The sequence below is a fragment of the Euprymna scolopes genome, chromosome 1, assembly GCF_053919585.1.
Source record: "Euprymna scolopes isolate OS-2025 chromosome 1, ASM5391958v1, whole genome shotgun sequence".
Taxonomy (NCBI): Eukaryota; Metazoa; Mollusca; class Cephalopoda; order Sepiida; family Sepiolidae; genus Euprymna; species Euprymna scolopes.
Genome location: NC_136482.1, coordinates 3,406,629 through 3,414,517, shown reverse-complemented (window position 1 = coordinate 3,414,517; position 7,889 = coordinate 3,406,629). Strand labels below are relative to the sequence as shown.

The following is a 7,889-nucleotide window of genomic DNA, read 5'->3' as shown; positions in this document are numbered from 1 at the left end:
AAAGAGGACATAAGTTGTTTACCATTAAATAGCACTGTTTCGGGAATTAAAAAATTTAAAAATAAAACAACAGTATATTAAACACTGACTCCACAGAAGTGCTGTTCAAACAGCCTCATCCTTAAAGCACATGAACAAATACATGTTTTCCCAGTTAAATTAGACTACAATTCATATCATTTAAACATGTATTTCTAGCTTCGTATATATATATATATATATATATATATATATATATATATATATATATATATATATGATTCCAACGTCTTGTCAGACGAGTGCCACCCCCTCAGACATTTAAAATCCATGAGCCCAAATGTCTGAGGGAGTATCTATACAAATATGATGTTACAGAGTCTTAGCTTTGTACTACAGCTAAGTCTCTCTCTCGGTTCAAAATGTTAAGATCCAGCAACAAGCAAGAGCAAGATAGCCAGCAACAAATTAAACTGCAGTCCAGCTTAATGCGGGTACTGGTCTTCCGCTTTATGGTATATATATATATATATATATATATATATATACTATTTAGCATAAGATACGTCGTATATATATATACTGGGGCCAGGATATTTTATGGACACATAAATCATGAAATTGCCTTCTCACGAATGAAGCAGCGGTAATGAAAAAACAATCCAGGAAATAAACGAAGGTTATAAAAAAGAAAACGTGAGTCTTTGAATTTTCAGCAAAATTTTACACTATATACATATATATATATACTTATATATATATATATATATATATATATATATATGTATATATATATATATATAAGGAATGTAAAGTCACACATTTTAGAAAACATTTTTTGATAAATTTAAATAAGAAAATTTGAAAACCTGAAAATGTTGTGAAATGATAAAATGATTTTTTTTATTTACATTTTTTTTACATTGCTTAAATTTCGCGCTTAAACCAAGCGACAACACACGGATATAAACAGTTACCGAGACAAGACATAACTTCTCTTCGGGAGGCTTCGACTTTTTATTGCATCATTATTAAGAAGAAGGAGAAGAAAAAATAATTTAATCGGACTGACGTCTCCTTGATAAAAGCAGGTTATTGCAAAAGTTCGTAATTTTACAACACAAAAAAGTAAATAAAAAATGAATCTGTTAGCCAGTTACAAGAACTAGAGACCCTTTTCAGGCGATATTTCTTATACAAAGGTAAAGTCTATAATGAAAACTTTTCAGGAGTTTCTAGCACAAAATTAATCAGGAATTCACATCACGTGTTATTCAGAATAAAAAGGATAACAACATTTAATGTATGTGAAAAAGAAACAAGGGGGAAGAATAAAAGTGTATATCAAAATAGAGAAGAAAATAGGGAAAAAGAGGGGAAAGAAGCAGGAAGAAAGAAAATAGGACAAGAAGTAATGCGACTAATAATAATATCATTAGTAATAAACTATAAAAATTATGAAATCATTAATAATAAAATAAATAATTAAATTAAATTAAAACATGACTCGCAATAAAAACATTTTAAACCAGAAAACTATAAGATTAAAATTATATCGTTAAACATCTTAAAATTTGTATACCAATAAAAACAAAAGACAAAATACATCTTAAAATACGCGTGGGTGTAAGCGAGGAGGGAATTTTGTTTAACCAGATTAGTTTTAACCATTTAATTAGAAGGAGGTGTAAACAAAATGATTTCCACGTTCTTTTTGATGACTATTGTATTTAATGTATATTTAATATATTCTAATTGAGCCTGTTTATAACCGCTATTTATAAGTGTCTTATCATAAAAGTTCTTATGTTTGTTAAAAATTTCTTCTGTTGGGAAGTTAAAACTAATTGTTCTGCTGATAGATTTGGGTATGTGTGTGATGCTCGATTTTGGGAGGTATGTGTGTGATGCTCGATTTTGGGAGGTATGTGTGTGATGCTCGATTTTGGGAGGTATGTGTGTGATGCTCGATTTTGGGAGGTATGTGTGTGATGCTCGATTTTGGGAGGTATGTGTGTGATGCTCGATTTTGGGAGGTATGTGTGTGATGCTCGATTTTGGGAGGTATGTGTGTGATGCTCGATTTTGGGAGGTATATGTGTGATGCTCGATTTTGGGAGGTATGTGTGTGATGCTCGATTTTGGGAGGTATGTGTGTGATGCTCGATTTTGGGATGTATATGTGTGATGCTCGATTTTGGGAGGTATGGGTGTGATGCTCGATTTTGGGAGGTATGTGTGTGATGCTCGATTTTGGGAGGTATATGTGTGATGCTCGATTTTGGGAGGTATGTGTGTGATGCTCGATTTTGGGAGGTATGTGTGTGATGCTCGATTTTGGGAGGTATGATAGTGGATGGACAGGAATAAGTTTCATATCCTTTTTTTTATAAGGTTCATATGTTCGTTTGTAATGATTCAGGGTTACACTACTATTTTAAGGTTTGAAGTTATATCTACTCTAATTCTTTTCATTCCCTTCATAATTTAAATGTTCTTTTATCGTATATAGGGCTAAAGGGATGATAGTTTCTACTTATATATCTTTAGTGAGATTATATGTTGTTAAAATATAATTATATACTATATGATCTCACTAGATATGATTTGGGTTTTTTTGCGATACTTTTTGAATCAATTCAATGATTTATACGAAAGTGTATTTTTTACCTGAATGCGAGTTGGAAATAATTTAATTTTCCCTTTGACTAATTTGGTACCCAAAATGGGCAGCGGAATATGTATTGGTTTTAAAATAAACTTATCCATTGACAGGTGTTTACGACTCATCAGAGTGGCTCAATCTAGCGAGATTTGAAATTGGGACCTCATGGTAAGACACGTTATACCTCTACCACTGTGCGAATCTCGCTAGATTAATCCACTCTAATGAGTCGTAGACGATGAAACACGTGTCAGTGGTTAATTATATTTTAGCAATACACATGCCGCTCCCCATTTACAGGTAAAAATTTAGTCAAATGGAAAATTATTCCCAACTCGCATTTAGGTAAAAGTGCACTTTCCTATAAATAATTGAATTAATTTAAAAAGTATTGCTAACAAAAATAACATCTAGTGAGAGAATATAGTACATACAGGACCACTATATCCTTAATTTTTACTAAATCAATATCTTATATATATATATATATATATATATATATATATATATATATATATATATATATATAGTAATTTATAAAATGTATATGGCGATTAGGATTCGTCAGGCTTATGCGCATAAGCCTGACGAATCCTAAAGTGGATGAAACGCCGAATATTCAGTGTAGCTTAATCGCCATATATATTTTATAAATTACTATATATATATATACACACACACACATTCTTATTCATACAGAAATGTACAGACGTTACACTGCCGAAACAATGTTTTGATATAAGTTGTAAAACCTAAGATCTTTTCAGGCGAATAATATGTATTTTAATTTACTTGTTTATATTGAAAACAAATAAATAGAAGGGAAAATCTATATTTAAAACTGAAAAGCACCAATTTATAATAATTTATAATCAAATTTATAAATATAATTAAATTTATAGTAATGTACAATTAATTTATACTAATATTAGACTAAATCGTTCATACCAATGATTTAGTTTATGAAATATTCATTAAAGTATTGACTTTTTCTCGTCTAATTTAAATTCTCTTTAGGTTGAACGCTATATGTTGAAAAGGGAAGAGGGGGTTGAATGTAGCATTTCATATGAGGTGTAAGAGAAGGTATAACAACAGACACTAAATAAATTCTTTAGAGGAAGCAGGCAGGGTTTTTATTTTATAGATTAAGTTTGGCTTATTATCATTTGTTTCTCATTAAAACAGCAATCACCATACTTTATATTTCCCCATTTTTCTAATAAACTATAATAAACTATAAAAAATAATGAAATCATTAATAATGAAATTAATAATAAAAATCAAATGAAACATGACTCGCAACAATAAAAAACGTTATAAAAAATATATATGTGTTATTCCTTATTACCGTTTTATCTGTTTGGTTACATATGTTTCAGATGTTGGACCATGTTTACGATCCAACAGCCTCGTCAGACCTTACAGAAATAAGGATGTTGGATCGTAAACATGGTCCAACGTCCGAAACATATTTTCTCTGCAATAGTATTGAGCACTCTCTTCAGTTTTTTTTACTAATTACCAGTTTTACCATATATATATATATATATATATATATATATATATATATATATATATATATATATAATTGTCTTTTTAAAAGTGGAATTTTATGATGACGAAATTCATGTATTCATGACCTGGAAAATTCATCTCTGTGTGCAAATATTGGCGGTGTAAGATTTTACGAAAGCAATCACTCTCAATGCATTGCGTGAAAAGTAGAGATGCGTCATTGAATTCCTAGAAAAGTGAATAGAGAATAGTGGTGACTATATAAAAAATAAAATTTGAAGCACAGTAGGTCGCTTGTTTTAAGCTTGTTTTAAGCTTGTTTTAAGCTGTTCAAATTTGTATTATAAAAAAGTTAAAGGCTTTAATTTTGGAACGAGCTACACGTATTATATACATTTATACACGCACATAAATACATTGACTCCGTGAGGTATTGTTATAGAAGATGGAAATTAACTTACCTATTCTTATCCTATGTGTGCCCACGTTTGAAAAAGTGTTCTTAGCTTCGCTCCAATATGAATATTGTGTTATATCTGCAGTTTTTTTTTTACTTTCAAAAACTTGCTGACTCAACAAAATACAAATTGCATCTATTTATGTGTTTATTTTTGCAAATAAAATTGTCTAAAACATATGTGCGTAATAGGTAATTTGATTTATTTATAAATAACATTAACACAACAAATGTTTGCAAATCGAGTTCAACTCTGGCAGCTTTATTTTTGTGCACACGTTCGTATTAAATGTGTATAGGTGTGGAGCATGTTGTTTTAGGTGGTTACGAAATGCATAAATATACAGCCAACTATTAAAGTCGATGTTAATATCAGAGAATCTATTAACAAACCGAGTAGTGCGTTTACTTAATTTGAGAGATAATCGTTGCAGCAAACTCCGACAGTTGACAATAATTAAACAAAATTAAGGGTGAGAAAAGCTTTTATTGAAAAAATAGATTCAGGTGAGTTGATTATGTAGAAGAGCAGACATCTATTCTCAATATAGCAACCTTTTGTCTCAATCACGACCTCGATAAGGGTCCGGAACTGGGAGAATGCCTTTTCCATAAGCGCTGGCGGGAGCTCGAAGAATACTCGATCAGACTGGCTTTGGTGTTGTGGGAGGTCATGTTGGTGATGTTCGTATGACCAAACGAAGTTATCCAGCATGTTCAGGCCAGGGAGCGGCGCAATGAGAGAAGGGGAAAAAAGTCCAACCCGGGGTTTTTTGGACTTGTGGCCTAGCACCGAGTCCTGCTGCCACACGCAGGGTTTGTCAGCGGCCACTTGATGGCACCAGGGGATTACTACACTCTTCAACACATTCAAGTACACTTTAGTGTTGACTTTCAGACGGATTTCGAAGACGTGAGGTGGCATGATGCGGCCTTTACTTGAAATCACATCATTGACTATAACTGCATCTGGAACTTTGTTCCCGTCACCTTGGACACGTTTCTGCTATTCGTGGCAATACAGCGGTGCATTTTCAGGATGCTGGCAATAGTGCTGTTGCATAACTTGGATCGGTAGAAAGCACGAGTTGTACAGCGGTGCATCTTCAATCTCGCTTGTTGAATATTGTGTCACTTTTAGACATGATAGAAAGCTCCCATCACTCTTGGGATTCGAACACAACTAGCCAACTAGTAGATAGTCTGCAACACCAAAAAAATCGGTTTTCATCAAACGGAAATGGAACTATGTCGTCTTTTCTAAGGAAACAATTTTATCGTTCCACCCTGTACCAGAAGAAGCTGACGAGAGTGATTAAGATTTGGATTGACAAGACGCTCCTCCTTCTTCCTAAACACAAAGTCAAAACAACTCAGGTGTGACTGATTAACATCTTCTTTATCACTAGTTGCTGGAATCATGGTCGCTCTCCTCGCTGAATTTTAACCTCGTTCACAGGTTCTTTTAGGAAATGATCCAAGCCAATATCAATACGTATACACAGAGCACAGTCAATTCTCTTATGACTCCCATAGCGGAGGAATTCATCACTATAGAAAAGAACATTCTGGTCAAAGTGTGTGTTTCTTTTCATACTCGCCTTAAGATGATCGTCTGCGCCACCGGCATTAAACTGAAAAATGAAGTAGAATGTAACAACTTTCGGGTTTCAGCATATAGACTTTTCTTTCATCGTCTATTTCTTTTAGTTTTTTGTCACGTGTCAGATTTTGCTACAGTCCGTTTTCTCTATCTCTCTCTCTCTCTTTCTTTGTATGTCTGTCTCGATCTATCATCTATCTTCTATCTATCTATCTATCTATCTACAAATAGTGGGTAGCAAAATAGTTGTTAAGAAAATGACAATGGCCAGAATGATACAACATGCAAGTATAGAAAAAAATTGGATATGAAATGAGAATGAATGCATACTAATTTAAAGTAGGCACAATTAATAATAATTAAGCAATGTTAAATGTAAGTACAATATATAAAAGAAAATCAGAAGGGTAGTATATATGTAGGTAATAGTATAAACAAATTATAGGTCATTATGAAATAATGGGGATCTTTAAAAAAGAGCCAATAATAAAAGAAAGAAAAAATAGGGAAGATAGAATATAAAGTAGTGAAAGAAGTAGATGAGATAGAATCAGTAATAATATACATATATATATATATATATATACATATATATATACATGTATATATACATACATATATATATAGATAGATAGATAGATAGATAGATAGACAAACAGATAGATAAAAATAAAACTGAAAGTGAAGAAAAGTGGGAATACAAAACGGTTAAAAGAGTTCAAAATAAGTTCATAAATAAAATAAAATAAAATAAAATACTATAATATATAACAAAATAAAATTAAAATAAAATTATACAATTTCCAGTAGAGTCTTAAGTTTAGGATTCCGAAAAGCGAAGAATATGGCAACTGTTTTCAAATCGAACAAGTTAAAAAACTTATGGAGCATCAAGTCTTAGTACAAACCTCGTAAATCCAGAGAGTACTTGTGGAGTATAACAACATCTCTAGAATACTTGTATAATCATTTGAATTGGTGTGAAAAAGGAAAGATCCAGGTAGGATTTTTTTTTTTTACACAATGATCACCACTTATCAAGGTCCGGAAGCCACTCAGGGATAAGGGTTATCGCAAGTACAGTACGTTAGTGTGGAGATTTGATGAAGTGTTTACTTAAGGGGGCGGTTCATTAGGAATTTGTTAACGTTGGACTTGAACACATCCAAGTTGTAGTCCGGTGGGAAGCAGGCAGACGGAACAGAGTTCCACAGGCGTGCAGTTCTAAGAAAGAAGCTTTGTTCATGGAATCCACGTTTTCAGCAGCCCCTGCCCAGATATGGCAGCAGTATTCCATACTTGGACATACTTGGCTTTTATATAGATAGAATTCTCGAAACGGGAAGGAAATTAGTGGAATTCCAAGAATTAGTAAGTTTCAATCCCGCCAAGGAAAAGATTTATATTCGGATATAAAAAACTGGTACATAAGACAAAAGCATACACAAGATCACTCCCCTCCCCCTAAAATGGGGGTGAGTAAAATAAGTTTATAAATGCAATCTAGAGATATTTTCTAACGTCTTAGATTTTTTTTACATCCGTCTTTCTTCCCTGCATATTATAGAGCGGTGTATTATCAGCAAATATACCCATCTCGGCCACAATATTATCAGGAAGGTCGTTAATGAATATCAGAAATTATAGTAGTCCAATGATCGATCCCT

At 32.5% G+C, this 7,889-nt stretch overlaps 1 protein-coding gene across 10 annotated transcripts in view; it reads right to left on the bottom strand.

Moving 5' to 3' along the window:
• LOC145252591 (ninjurin-1-like) overlaps window positions 1–7,889 on the bottom strand; it is a 346,393-nt gene that overhangs the window by 295,274 nt on the left and 43,230 nt on the right. For 2 of the 10 annotated variants that reach the window (XM_080115690.1, XM_080119786.1), the window contains exon 1: window positions 4,624–4,726. The exons of 7 other annotated variants lie outside the window; for them this stretch is intronic. The gene's annotated coding sequence lies outside the window, so the exon portion shown is untranslated. Of the gene's footprint in view, window positions 1–4,623; window positions 4,727–7,889 lie in introns of those variants that run through there. One more of the 10 variants, XM_080121032.1, reaches the window with a different exon arrangement.